This window comes from Podarcis bocagei (genome assembly GCF_964188305.1).
Source record: "Podarcis bocagei genome assembly, chromosome: 6".
Lineage (NCBI taxonomy): Eukaryota > Metazoa > Chordata > Lepidosauria > Squamata > Lacertidae > Podarcis > Podarcis bocagei.
In genome coordinates this window covers 4,176,540-4,188,946 of record NC_138130.1, presented here as the reverse complement: position 1 = coordinate 4,188,946, position 12,407 = coordinate 4,176,540, and the positions used below count along the sequence as shown (strand labels likewise).

The window sequence follows — 12,407 nt, the reverse complement described above, 5'->3', positions numbered from 1 at the left end:
AAGAAACAGTCTCAGAATGAGCTAGTAAGTTCTTTTAAGACAAATCAGGCAGTCTTTATCCATTGTCTACACAGCAAAATTAGAGTCAATCATGCAGCAAGGAATATCAAATCAGAGCTTCAAAATGAGCCAGAAAGTCCCTTCTACATTCCCTGGAGAAGGGACTTATTTGAAGCTATTCTTGGTTTTTCTTTGATATGTGTGCAACTCTATAAATTTTTCCATAACATTTGTCTTTCATGGCTGTGACTTCATTCACTGTCTAAACACTGAAAGTTGGGGGCAGGCTCATATCTCAAAAAGCAATTTCTTTGAATAGTGTCTGCACATTTTGTTTCATAACTTTCATTCTGCAGTTGTTAGAGACCTACATTAATTCTTATTTTTATTTTCATAAACATGAAAGCTCAGAATCTGGGGCCCCTGTTGGATTCCCTGTACCTGCCTCTTGGCAACCCTGCCTGCATCCTAGCACCATGCCAAAGTAGATGTTAATTTAAACCTCTTCAGTGAAAAACATCGTGTCTAGCTAAACATTTCAAAGCTGCCACTAATGCCCTGAAAAGATTCCTTAATTGGTTCATTGCCAAGCTTTTAACAGAGGTCAGACAATGTAATTGCAGGCTGGAACTAACACTTTCTATTGTCATACTATGCTAATTCCCAAACACTTAAATGATAGCATTTTAATGGGTTATTGTGAAGTAGCTTTATCAAACCAATCAATTCTCTCAGACAGGATTGCTACCGCTCATAAGTATAAAGGTGACATCCCATGACCAAGCTTGTTGTTGGTATCCATCTGTCTTAAGAGACAATGGAGTGCACCTCCAAGGGTGAAGTCAAACCACTGCGTTAACAGCACCAAAGTGACCTCCCTGGGGTGGAAGCCTAAGGAGTGTGTGTGAAGGTCCTGGGGTGTCCAGACAACAAGAACCCCCTCTTGGCCTCGCTGATGTGGTCCAAGGAAAAGCAAAGTAGTGAGGTAGGAGAGCTGGGGGGGGTCACATCTGGCAACCAATGCACCCCTTTGGTTTCTCATAGTGTTTAAGTAATGTTAAATACTTTTGCTCACATTGGTTGCCAGATGTGGAATATATTGGCATAATTTCCAGCTCTTCTACCCCACTAGAGCAATATGTTTGGCACCAGCTTGGCTGCAGGAGTTGCCGTAAGAAGACGTAGAAGGCGCCATCCAAGTGTCTTAGGGACTCTGCTCCAGATTTGTGTAGGGTTTACACCTTAGCCTTTTCTTCTCCAGAAGATATCCTGCAAGGCAGAGGAGGTTTAGGATCAAAGTTGTCCTTGTCTTAGATGGACATAATAATAATACTTTCCAAGGTTGATGAGCCCCGTCCGCCCTTCCCTTCCCTCTAGCATGTGCAGAAATGGCCTTCTTGACTGTTGGACCCACTGCTGGTCTTGTCCACTCAATCTGGTGGAACGCTCTGTCACAAGAGACTAGGGCCCTGCAGGACTTGACATCTTTCCGCAGGGCCTGCAAGACAGCGCTGTTCCACCAGGCCTTTGGTCAGGGTGCAGCCTGACTCCCTCCTTTAGCAATCTTTACAAAACTTTAGTTTATGGTTGCCATCAATTTTGATTTTAATTAATTTTTATAATGTTTTTATAATGTTGCACTATTTTAGTGTTGTTAGCCGCCCTGAGCCCGGCTTCGGCTGGGGAAGGCAGGATATAAATAAAAATTATTATTATTATTATTATTATTATTATTATTATTATTATTATTATTATTATTATTATCATCATCTGCCAGCGCCTGCCTTCACATGCAGGGGAAGTCTCTAACTCACTGAGGGTTTGAGGCCGATCAGCTATCCTCACCTGATTTAGCCAGCCAAGCTAAGGGCCAAATAAACCACATGTTTTTTCTGTCTCACAAAGAACTGCAAAAAAATGGGATGGGGGTTGACAATCATTGGACATCTCACTCCCCTGGTTCCCTGTCTCTACCAAACACTCTTTGGAGCCTTGCCAGTCAATGGCAAGTAATCAAAGACCGCCTCCCCCCACATGAACCAACCGAGTCCCTTTGATCACCTGAGGCTCTTCTTCAAAAGAGGTCTGGTGGGCAGCAACAGGCCTTTTATGTGGTGGCTCCCTGCTTGCAGAATGCTGTCCCCAGGGAGGCTCACCTTTCCCTGAGAGTAATGGATGAAAAGACGTATACAAATTGTATAAAAAATAAAATAAATCTTTAGGCATCAGGAAAAGCCATTCCTTATCTCCCAGGTCTTTGGCTAATTAAACAATCTATGACCTTTTAAACTGTGGGTGGGGGTATTGGTTTAGTTTGTTATTATGCTACGTATTTTTGTGTGTTTTTATTGTAAACCATTCTGTTATCTTCAGATGAAGGGTGGTATGGAAATATAATAACTAAATAATCAATGAATAATCAAATCTTGATTTAATTAATGCAGGTGTGACCTTAGGCAGGTCTGACTTTGTCAGGAGTGGGCACAGCTGGAGCACCACCCTAGGCTGAAGAAAGTTGCTCCTGGCCACCAACATCACCTGGTCATCTAGATGCATGAGCACTCTCTTGATTTTTCAAAAGTGCTACATCCCCTCCAAACCACTCTATTCCAGAGTCTTCCTCCTGTGTTGTGCAGATCAAGCTTCATTTTGATAGCCCACATCCAGTCTGTTCTCTTCCAGGAATCAAATTCTTCCATGGATTAGATGAGAAAGACAAACATGCTGGGGGGCGGGTGGAGAGATAGGGCATGGTTACTTGATATGCGTTTGAAAACCTTCCCCTTTTCCTCCCTACACATGTCCAAGGTCAAGAAGTGGTAACTGTGATCTTGATAAACACTTTCCCACACCATCATTCCCACAAAGTCTACTTCCGTTTCCAAATGGATACACTATGGGGCAACGCAGAATAAAACTACAATGAACTGTTTTTGGAATGAAACCAGTTTCTCAAGAAGCACTTTTGAAGGGCAAAATATGTGATAAATCTAGATTGTGTGTGGACTATGTAGAAAAGGCAAGAATTTGGTTTCCATTTATTCTATTTTTTTAAAAAAAATGCTGTGCATACGCTGCTTCAGTTTCTCCATTCAAATCTAGTCCTTTACAAATTCCGGCTTCAGAATAGTGTCTCATTTCTATCCTGATAATAAAGGTAAGGTAAAGGGACCCCTGACCATTAGGTCCAGTCGTGACCGACTCTGGGGTTGCAGTGCTCATCTCGCTTTATTGGCCGAGGGAGCCAGCGTACAGCTTCTTTGTCATGTGGCCAGCATGACTAAGCTGCTTCTGGCGAACCAGAGCAGCGCACGGAAACGCCGTTTACCTTCCCGCCAGAGCGGTACCTATTTATCTACTTGCACTTTGACATGCTTTCGAACTGCTAGGTTGGCAGAAGCTGGGAGCTCACCCCGTCGCAGGGATTCGAACCGCCGACCTTCTGATCAGCAAGTCCTAGGCTCTGTGGTTTAACCCACAGTGCCACCCGCATCCCTTATCCTGATAATAGCAAACACCAAATGTCCCAATGAGCCCCACCTCAGTGATTAAAGAGAACAGTTTGGGGACACCAAAGACTAAGAGGTCAAGAAAGAGTTCCAAAAACTCAGGCCCAACCTACAAGTGCATTCCAGGCGTACACAATGATTGATGGTATCACACACTGCTGAAATATCTGGTAGAGAATCTCATTCCCTTATCCATCTCCAACCATCTCAAAACTAGGACTATTAGACGAGGTATCTTCAAACTTTTCACACCCAGGACCCTCTTTTACCCCAAACTTGCATTTGGGTTTATTAATCTTTTGTCATATACAGTATTTGCATGACGATAGTGCTCCTGTTGTGATCCAGGTAACGACCCACCAGTTGAACACCATTGTGTTGGATGAAACTTAAGATACATCCTTTGCCTGCTTGCCCTCACGATTCCCATCATTCCCTAAGGAGCTCAAAAAACTATTAACACTTTTTAAAAAGCAGCGGTGCACATATGCCCAGAATAAAAGTGCAAGCATCCTCTTAACTATGAGCATTTCCAAATTTTGCAGATGGAGCCAAAATTACCAGAGGAAAGAACAGACTTTTCCTCTGCCCCACCACCTTGTTCATGATCAGAGCTCTAAAGCTAAAAGAACTTTGGGCCCCCCTCGGAATAAAGCAGTCCGTCTTGCTCCAGACAGGGAATTGTTGAGCGCTCAGAAGCCAGGAGCTAGTTCACTGAATATGCACCAAAGCATTTGAAGTTTTAAAACCAGCATGTGCTTAAGGAAGAGTCAAGTGAAGCCCCATGGAAAAACCAGGCAGACTGTCAAATGCTAACATTGAATTTTAATGAGCGCAGAGAGCTACTGAGGGAGCAGCTTATTCCATGCCAAGTGTAAGGTATCATGGCTGACTGGCTTAAGGGAGGCAGCAAAATAATAATAGAAATAATAGTAAAGTTTATATTTAAGGCATCGTATTTTTGAATTACTTCTGCAACATAAAGGAACCTCCACAGAAGTGCAGAGCTATAAATTCCCTGCTTCAGAAATATCTCAGAGATACAAGCAAAACATGGGAAACATGAAAAGAATTCCATGGTGTAAACAAGCTAAAGTACATCTGTGTGGAAAAGAATTTCCTCAGAGCTAATACTTGACATCAATCAATGTGCCGTTATTACACCTTTGCTGCTAAGAGACGGAAGTACTTAAGCCACATTATGTAGCAATAGACGAGAACAGATGGCCATTTTCTCACAAGAGCATTTCTTGAACAGCTTTCTGTATTATGCTTAACTTTGTCACTGAAATACGCCTTGCTATACTTCAGAATTTTAGATGATGTCCAAAGACAAATAAAAACAAGGAGAGAAAAAGATTAGAATAGAAGATCTACGGTGATGCCCAAAAGGATGGGTAGAACGTTGTCATAAGGCATGTTCACACTTATGTTTGATGTACACTCTCCGTGTTTCCAGGGCTGTATTTTTAAGCTGTGCTCACAAGCGGCTAACAGGGAAATTCAGGAAAGCAGTGAGTGAGCAGTTCAGCGTTTCTTTACATTTCCCCCCAACAGTGCAACACAGAACTTATCACTCGGGTCTTGGGCATCCTCCTCATTATGAGACCTTGCCCCATCACCAGCTAAATGAAGATACACTGCACTTTGGCACCCTGCACTCAAGTCACTCCTGTGCACCTTAATTCACTCCTGCCTTTTGCATACAGCAACATATCAGAAATAAGGCTGGGATTTGGTTAATAAAATTTGTGGGTTTTTAAAAATTAATTAAACTATTGATTATATCTGCATATGGATAAATCCAGTATTTCTGAACCAAGAAATATAGTTGTTTGTTTGGGGGGGGAGCTGTAGTCATGCTTAGAGTGGGCCCACTGAAATCTAAGTCTAGATTCAAACATTTGTTTTTAGATGACACACACAACTACCATAGAAAGCCACATCTTAGAAGAGGGGGCATTCCTCATGTGTGGGACAAAGAAATAAAATGTCTCTTAAGGCAGTGCCTGCCATCTGCAGTATTTTTGAATACTTGTATTTTTTTATTTTAAAAAAATGCTGCTCAATTAATTGGCCCATTTTTTAGTCAAAGTGGTTTTTATTTATTATTCTCATTGATAAACTGACTAATCATTACAGCTGTAATTATTTCCAAGCTGGATTGGTTGTACTGGTAAGAAATAAATATGTCAGAACTAGACAATTGTTGTCATAGAGATATGGGGGTGGTCGGTTGTTTAGCTAGATCTTCAGGTGCTATGAAGAAGAGATGCAAAGCAAGCAGAGTGTTTCATAATGTAATACCAGGCAGTCAAACTGTGGCTTAGTTCCTTGTGATCCCATTGTTTGTCTGGAGCCAAAATTCTAAGCCACACTAGTAGGAAATCTCAAACATTTATGTGACAAAAGGAATAATAATGATGTTTCTATAGCACATTCTGAGAGTTCAAATCACAGAAACCTCTTAACAACGTTATGGCTGTATTTTCATCCCCGTATTGAAGGAAGGGAAAGACTAGGTCCATGAACCAGATGTGAGAAATTGAAAGGAAGGAGCTCTCAGAAACCATTTTTTTCTCAATCATCACTTTCCACCCTTAATATGTACAAACAAGCAAGATATATGCAACTTGCACAAAAGCATTTTTGTTAAGATATCATTTCAGCAAACCTAACCACTGATGTGACTGAATAGTAAGTGGCATGTTTAAAATCCCTTCATCTCCTCTGTGGTTACCAGAACTTATCTCATCTACTATTAATCCTGAATTGTCCAAATGTCCTGTCACTGTTCAGTCACTGCTTGAATCCAAACAAGCAGCAGCCGGCTCTCTTTTGGGTGAATATCACAGCTTCCCAAAGAGGTAATGCTCATGTCTGAGGCAAGTAAAGAAAAAAAACCTCATAGCAATTTCACAGATCAAATACAAGTAACCAACAGGCCAGCAGCTGTGCTGGAGCATTTACCTTCAAAATTGGCTGCTGTATTCTGCAGAACAGAGGAAGAAGAAGGAAAACCCCAAAAGAGACTGATAACAGCTCACAGCCTCTGCTGTTTACGTCGAGCATAGCTGGTTCAAGCAGCTAAAATTATACCCCTTGCATCTGCCAGGAACCTGAGAGGATGCTGACCCAAGCAAAACCTGGCCTTGTTGCAATGAACTGAATGGCAAAGCAACTGATGCCCACTTTGACAAGATTTTCAGCAAAGTTATATCCTGCAGCGATTATTTTGAGATAGAAAATAATGTGGTCTTGCAGATCGCAATTCCCAAAGTCCTTTGGAGGACTCTCTCCCATAATATTTCAGTGGCGTTCAGTAGCAGATTGCCGTCTCACCAATTTTAAAGTAGATTTACAGGCTGTCTCCTGACCAACACCCAATTCACCCTCAATATTGTCAATAGGAAGAAAAGGAAGGAAGGCTCTGGAAAGATCCAGGCAGCAGATGCAGTCATGCGCCTTTGTTTGAGATTTCTTACACTCTAACTCAAGCAGGTACAGGATGAATTATGCAAATAATGTGTTATGTTTTCTTTGCACACTCTTAACATGCTTAGAGAGAAGAGCAAAGTCCTTTTTTTAGTAGTGAAGTACAGTGGTACCTCAGGTTACAAACACCTTGGGTTACAAACACCTTGGGTTACAGACTCTGCTAACTCAGAAATAGTACCTCGGGTTAAAAACTTTGCTTCAGGATGAGAGCAGAAATTATGCACTGGCGGCGCGGTGGCAGCGAGAGTCCCCATTAGCTAAAGTGGTACTTCAGGTTAAGAACGGACCTCCGGAACAAATTAAGTTCGTAACTAGAGGTACCACTGTACGTTGTGACGGGCAGCTGAGCTAGACCTGATTCTGTTGATGTAGTGACTTGGAATTCCACCAGGGAGCTGAAGGGTCTCTTTGACTGGCCACCAAGCCAGAGATGGGTGGAGCAGCACTTTGGGAAGGAAAATAAAATGAGCTGTTCAGAGAGCTGGAGAGTGAGAGAGAGCTGGTTCTGATCTGTGTGTAACATCCACTCTGAGGAAAATATCTACAGCCAAAGAAAGGAGTTTCTGAGTTTAGATAGAAAGACAGTGTTGAGTGTCTTGGGAGAGTATGCAGACAGGAAGGCTGAGTTGGAGCAAGGAGAAGTAGAAGCTGTGAGCAGTGAGAAGTGGCGTAGCGTGGGTTGCTGACGTCCGGGGTGGGCAAGCCCCCGACACTGCCAGAATGCCCCGCCACCAGAGCCAAGTGGGTCCACGCTGCACCGCCTGCCCACGGGCGAGCCCATCTGGCTGATGCGACCCTTGACAGGCAATCCCCCTGACACCCACAAAGAGGAATGCTAGACCAGGCTGCACTGGGGTCGCCCCTTGCCCACCTCCCTCCATCCACACCCACTCACCGTGGGCCTGAGTTGCTCAGCTGCCTTTGCCAGGGCGGTGCAGGGATCCCCATGGAAGCTAGTGCCTCCGTGGGACCACCTGGTTGTGCCCCCTCACAATTGGTAGCCAGAGCGGTGAGTGCACAATATACCATAGGAAGAAACCTGGTAAGAGAAAGTATATTGAAACTCTCAGACCTAAGTTGCTGCCTGCTTAGTGAGACGGAGAACCTGTGCCTCTCCAGATGCTGTTAGACTCGGCTGGAAAACTCTATTCCAAAATGTAGAGAAGTCTGGATTTCACAGAATAGGTATGTTGCTGTTACAACCCCCCCCCCCCAAAAGGACCTGAGCCAAAAAGGGGAACAAACTGGACAATACAATGTTCTGGAATTTAAACATTGACCACAACCTTTATGGATTCCAGATGTAGGTTGGACTTGGCTTAGGCATTGGGTGTATATCCCTCACAGCCCCCCTGATGGAGGGCTGTGGTGTGACAGGATGAAGCCCAGGATTAATGGGTCATTCACAAGTCACAGGTCTACACGTATGACCCTCCCAAGCAGCTGAAGGAAGCTCTATGGCCCATGTGCCACACACCTTGTCTTTTAGACAGAGACTTCCTACTAGACCCCTCTAACAGGGTACCCTGTTGTCACACGGTTCTGTGGTGGGGATGATGCACCACTTCATTCCCTGCATGTTGTTAGACTGGAAGGATTCCAACGTCTTATCTGCCAGAGTTGTGACTATTGCTATGGGGAAGGCAAAACCTCCAAATGGGGCCAATCTGTTTGGAGGAAAAATTCCTTCCTGGCTCTGAAAATGGCAACCATTGTTGAACCACAGAAAAGCCCATGAACGCAGTGCCCTAAAAGGGAAAAGGTTAGCTTACATAATCCCACTGTGTGGGTTAGGGAGGGTTGTCTTTGGCTGACAGCAGTTCATGGGGTCGGCTGCAGCCAGCCTTTATTGGGTCCCACGCCCCTCCCACTTGGGCCAGCTGAATTGGCCAGGATTCAAATAAGTTGATAGCGGGGAATTTCCCACAACTGGCCACCTCACCCTGGCAGTGCTTCAAAGGAGGAGGAGCCCAGTACAACAGGTTGCAACAGCCAGCCACCCTGTGACCAGGTAAGCAGCCATTTCTGTTTGCACATTGTATCAGAAAATGCAAATCCTGCAAAACCTTTAAATATGAACCGAATCAAATTTCTCCCTCATCCCTAAATGTAAGTTGGACGGTGGGGCTTTGGCGCCATACAAGACAAGACAACCATGTTGCTCAACTTTCTTTTGGGGCAGGGGTGTCAAGGTGTTCACTGAACATGTTTCCCAGGAACATTGGGAAGTACCCTCAGAATCTTCCCTTTTAAGGAGGCTTTTGGTTTCTAAATGGTTGTCTTATCTGCACAATAAAATCACTGGATTTACAATGAAGGTTGAATAAGGAGAGTAGGGAGAGATGTAGTGCTATTTAGCAGAGCTATGGAGTCTACATGAGAAAGTCTGAAAAGGGCAGGATCTAAGCCTCAGGCCAAATCTAAGTGAGCGGTTGCAACTTGTGATGCCTCGTATTCTAGACCCCTCTTTGGCCTTTCCATTCCTGTCAAAGATTGTCTAGGTAAGAAGGAGTCTGATCTCTCTCATTCTACCGTTTCCCGTCCTTGCCTTTGTGTATTTATATTTGTCATCAACCTTTCTATCCTGTTTTTCCTTTAACAAAAATCCAGCAAATCCAATCAAAGTGTTTCAGTCATCTTCAAACAGAGAACATTTGCTGCAGTTGATATCAGCTCATGTCAAAGAAAATTAAAATCTGCTGATTAGCTGGGGGAAAAGTGAAACAGAACACATAGAAGACATTTTAGTTTTTCTTTTGAATTTGTAATCTTTTAAAGCAAATGGAGGGAGGAAACCAAATTTCACAGTGACCCTATACAAAATTAGATCTCCAGCAGCAAATTTGTCCAGGTTACTGAACATCTGCAGAGTAGAAGGAGGACAGTTTGAAGGAGTAAAACAGGGGTTATGGAGGGTTTTTTTAAAATCACAACTGCATGTACTCACTTTATCTTTTTTTCTGTGTTCAACACATAAGAAAAACACCAGCTAAATCTTTAAAACAGACTAAAAATTGCACAATTCCATCAGTTAAATAAATTGATCTCTCTCTCTCTCTCTCTCTCTCTCTCTATATATATATATATAACTGTGTGTGTGTGTGTGTGTGTGTGTGTGTGTTTGTGTGTGTGTGTAGCCTGTGTTGGTGCCAGGTGAAACTATTTGGCAAAGGATTTGATGATCCTGCACCCCAATCCCGTTTTGCTTTTCTTGTTTGTTGTGTCAAGTTAGGAGAGGAGTGCACGAAGGGAACTATTTAAGCACGCATGCATGTCCATGCACATACCACCTGTCATTCCTTTTCTAAGCAGAGGGAAAGCGGCAGTCCAGGACCATGCCTGCTGCTAAATGGCTAATCCCACTCTCAAAGGTCTTACAAGACAGGAAATAAGAATCTAAAAAGTCATGTATTACCAATCAACCAAGTGCTACCTGTTTGTCTGGCATGCATTAAGCAACTACAGTTTGAAGACTATGTCTTTCCTTGAACTGCACAAACCTCTGCCTAAATTTAGTATGCATATATTACATTAATAGTGTATAGTAAATGTTAAAATAAATACTAGAGTTCTGAGTCAGCAGTTAGTGTTAGCCAGAGACACAGAAGGGAATGAAGAATCAAGCTGTTCCAGCACAAGTCCTTAGACATGGCAAGAATTTCAATGAGAGCATTGAAAATAATGTATGAAACATCACCAACCAGCTACTAACTTTAAAGAAACCTTTCAAATACATTATCTCAGTAATCATTCTAATACTTCTGCCAGTATCCCCACTGGAAAGGGGAAAGGAAGCTGAGGCTAAGAAAGGAGTTTGCATAAGACTGTGCAGCAAGTTTGTATTTGATGAAAGATTTGAACCAGGGACTTTGTTCCTCCTGCTTTGCTGCTGTGCTGCACCAGCTGGCCTCCTTAAATTGCTCTACTTTTGACAATCAGGTTCTGCCAGGCAAAATAAAATGTAAGAGCCTGACATCTATCTCATAATCTAGGAATGGAGACCCTGTAGCTAATGGTCAGAGGTGGTGGGAGTTGTAATTCAACAACATCAGGTGGGAAGTTAGACTTTGCACTGGCCATCAGGCAATGGCTTTTCCCACTTGTCTTGCCCCCCCTCCTCCAGCCCCAGGAACCTTCAGAAAGGAGTTGCTGCCATTGGCATTATGATGTCTTTGATGAACTGAAGAGAGTGGGAAATTATGAGTCATGCGAGTGGGGAGACTGTGTATGAATTTACCAGTACTTATAGATTATTTTTTATTGCTATTTTGTTGATGTTGTTAATATTGTTTTATAGATTATGAATCCTGTAAAATGATTTTTTTTGTAATTGTGCTGTTTATCTTATTTTTGTGATTGTTTTGTTAATAGTGGTTTATAGAATTTAATTGTTTAACTGATAATCTGTAATTGTTTACTGATGATTTATTATTCTATATGCTTAAAGTTGTAATTGTGATGTTCTATTATGTTATTGTTATTTATTTTATGCAAACTGCTTTGTGGTTTTTGTGAATGAAAAGCAGCATAGAAATATATCATATCATCTTGAGCTTTCTTGAAAGATCACTAAGAACCCAACTAGAGATATTTCCAAGACCGGCTGTCAGAGATCCTATCTTGGAGATACTTTACCTACTGAGCCACGAACCAAACTTTTAAACTGCAGGACCAGGCATTGGACTCCCCATACCCCAAACCATATAAATAAGAGACCAATACGACTGGTTTTGGGTCAAAACAGGCCACAACTTTATTGAATACAGATGGAAGAGGTTTGGTTTGGGCATGGGGCAATCTAAATACTTCCAGCCCGCCCACCGGAAGTGACGCGGGGTCAATCCAGGCAGTGGTTCCTAAGACTTACATCAAATAGGATGACCCTCGCAGGTACGGCCATCTGGGGGAGTGCCTTCGACCCTGGCCCCCCTGGGCACGCGGACATGACCATTCCCCCCTGGATCCCTTTAATGGGATACCCCAGCGTTTGGAGGGACAGGCAGAGACTGCAACCTCCCCTCCATCCAAAACAAAGGATTGCCCCGATGCCCAACCAGTTGTGACAATTGCTATGAGATAGGCAGAACCACTGGGTCAGAGCCAATTAGCCTGGTGGGCAAATTCCTATCCGGCCCCATAAAGAACGGCGACCACCGTAGCCACAGCAAAGTCATTGACTATCAGAGTAAACCATGTGGGGGTGAGCGGGGAAACCCGGTGCAGGAACAAACAGGCTGCGCCCCAGGTGCTAGCTGCTTAAATGGGCAAGGGAAGCCCTCCACCGGCTCCACCCCCTGACACAGCCCAAGTCCCAGCCTGCAGCCCCTTTTGCCAAAGCAGGGTGCAGGCTAGGATCCAGTTCCTGATAGGCGGAGGGGGTTCATGCCCCCTCCGCCTAAC

At 43.4% G+C, this 12,407-nt stretch overlaps 1 long non-coding RNA gene across 1 annotated transcript; it reads right to left on the bottom strand.

Moving 5' to 3' along the window:
• Positions 1-2,416: 2,416 nt before the first annotated feature.
• On the bottom strand, positions 2,417-8,032 carry LOC308589439. Its single transcript, XR_014009245.1, has 2 exons — positions 7,903-8,032; positions 2,417-2,724 (listed from the first exon to the last, which is right to left on the bottom strand). It is a non-coding gene; the product is annotated as an uncharacterized lncRNA (long non-coding RNA).
• Positions 8,033-12,407: the final 4,375 nt, after the last annotated feature.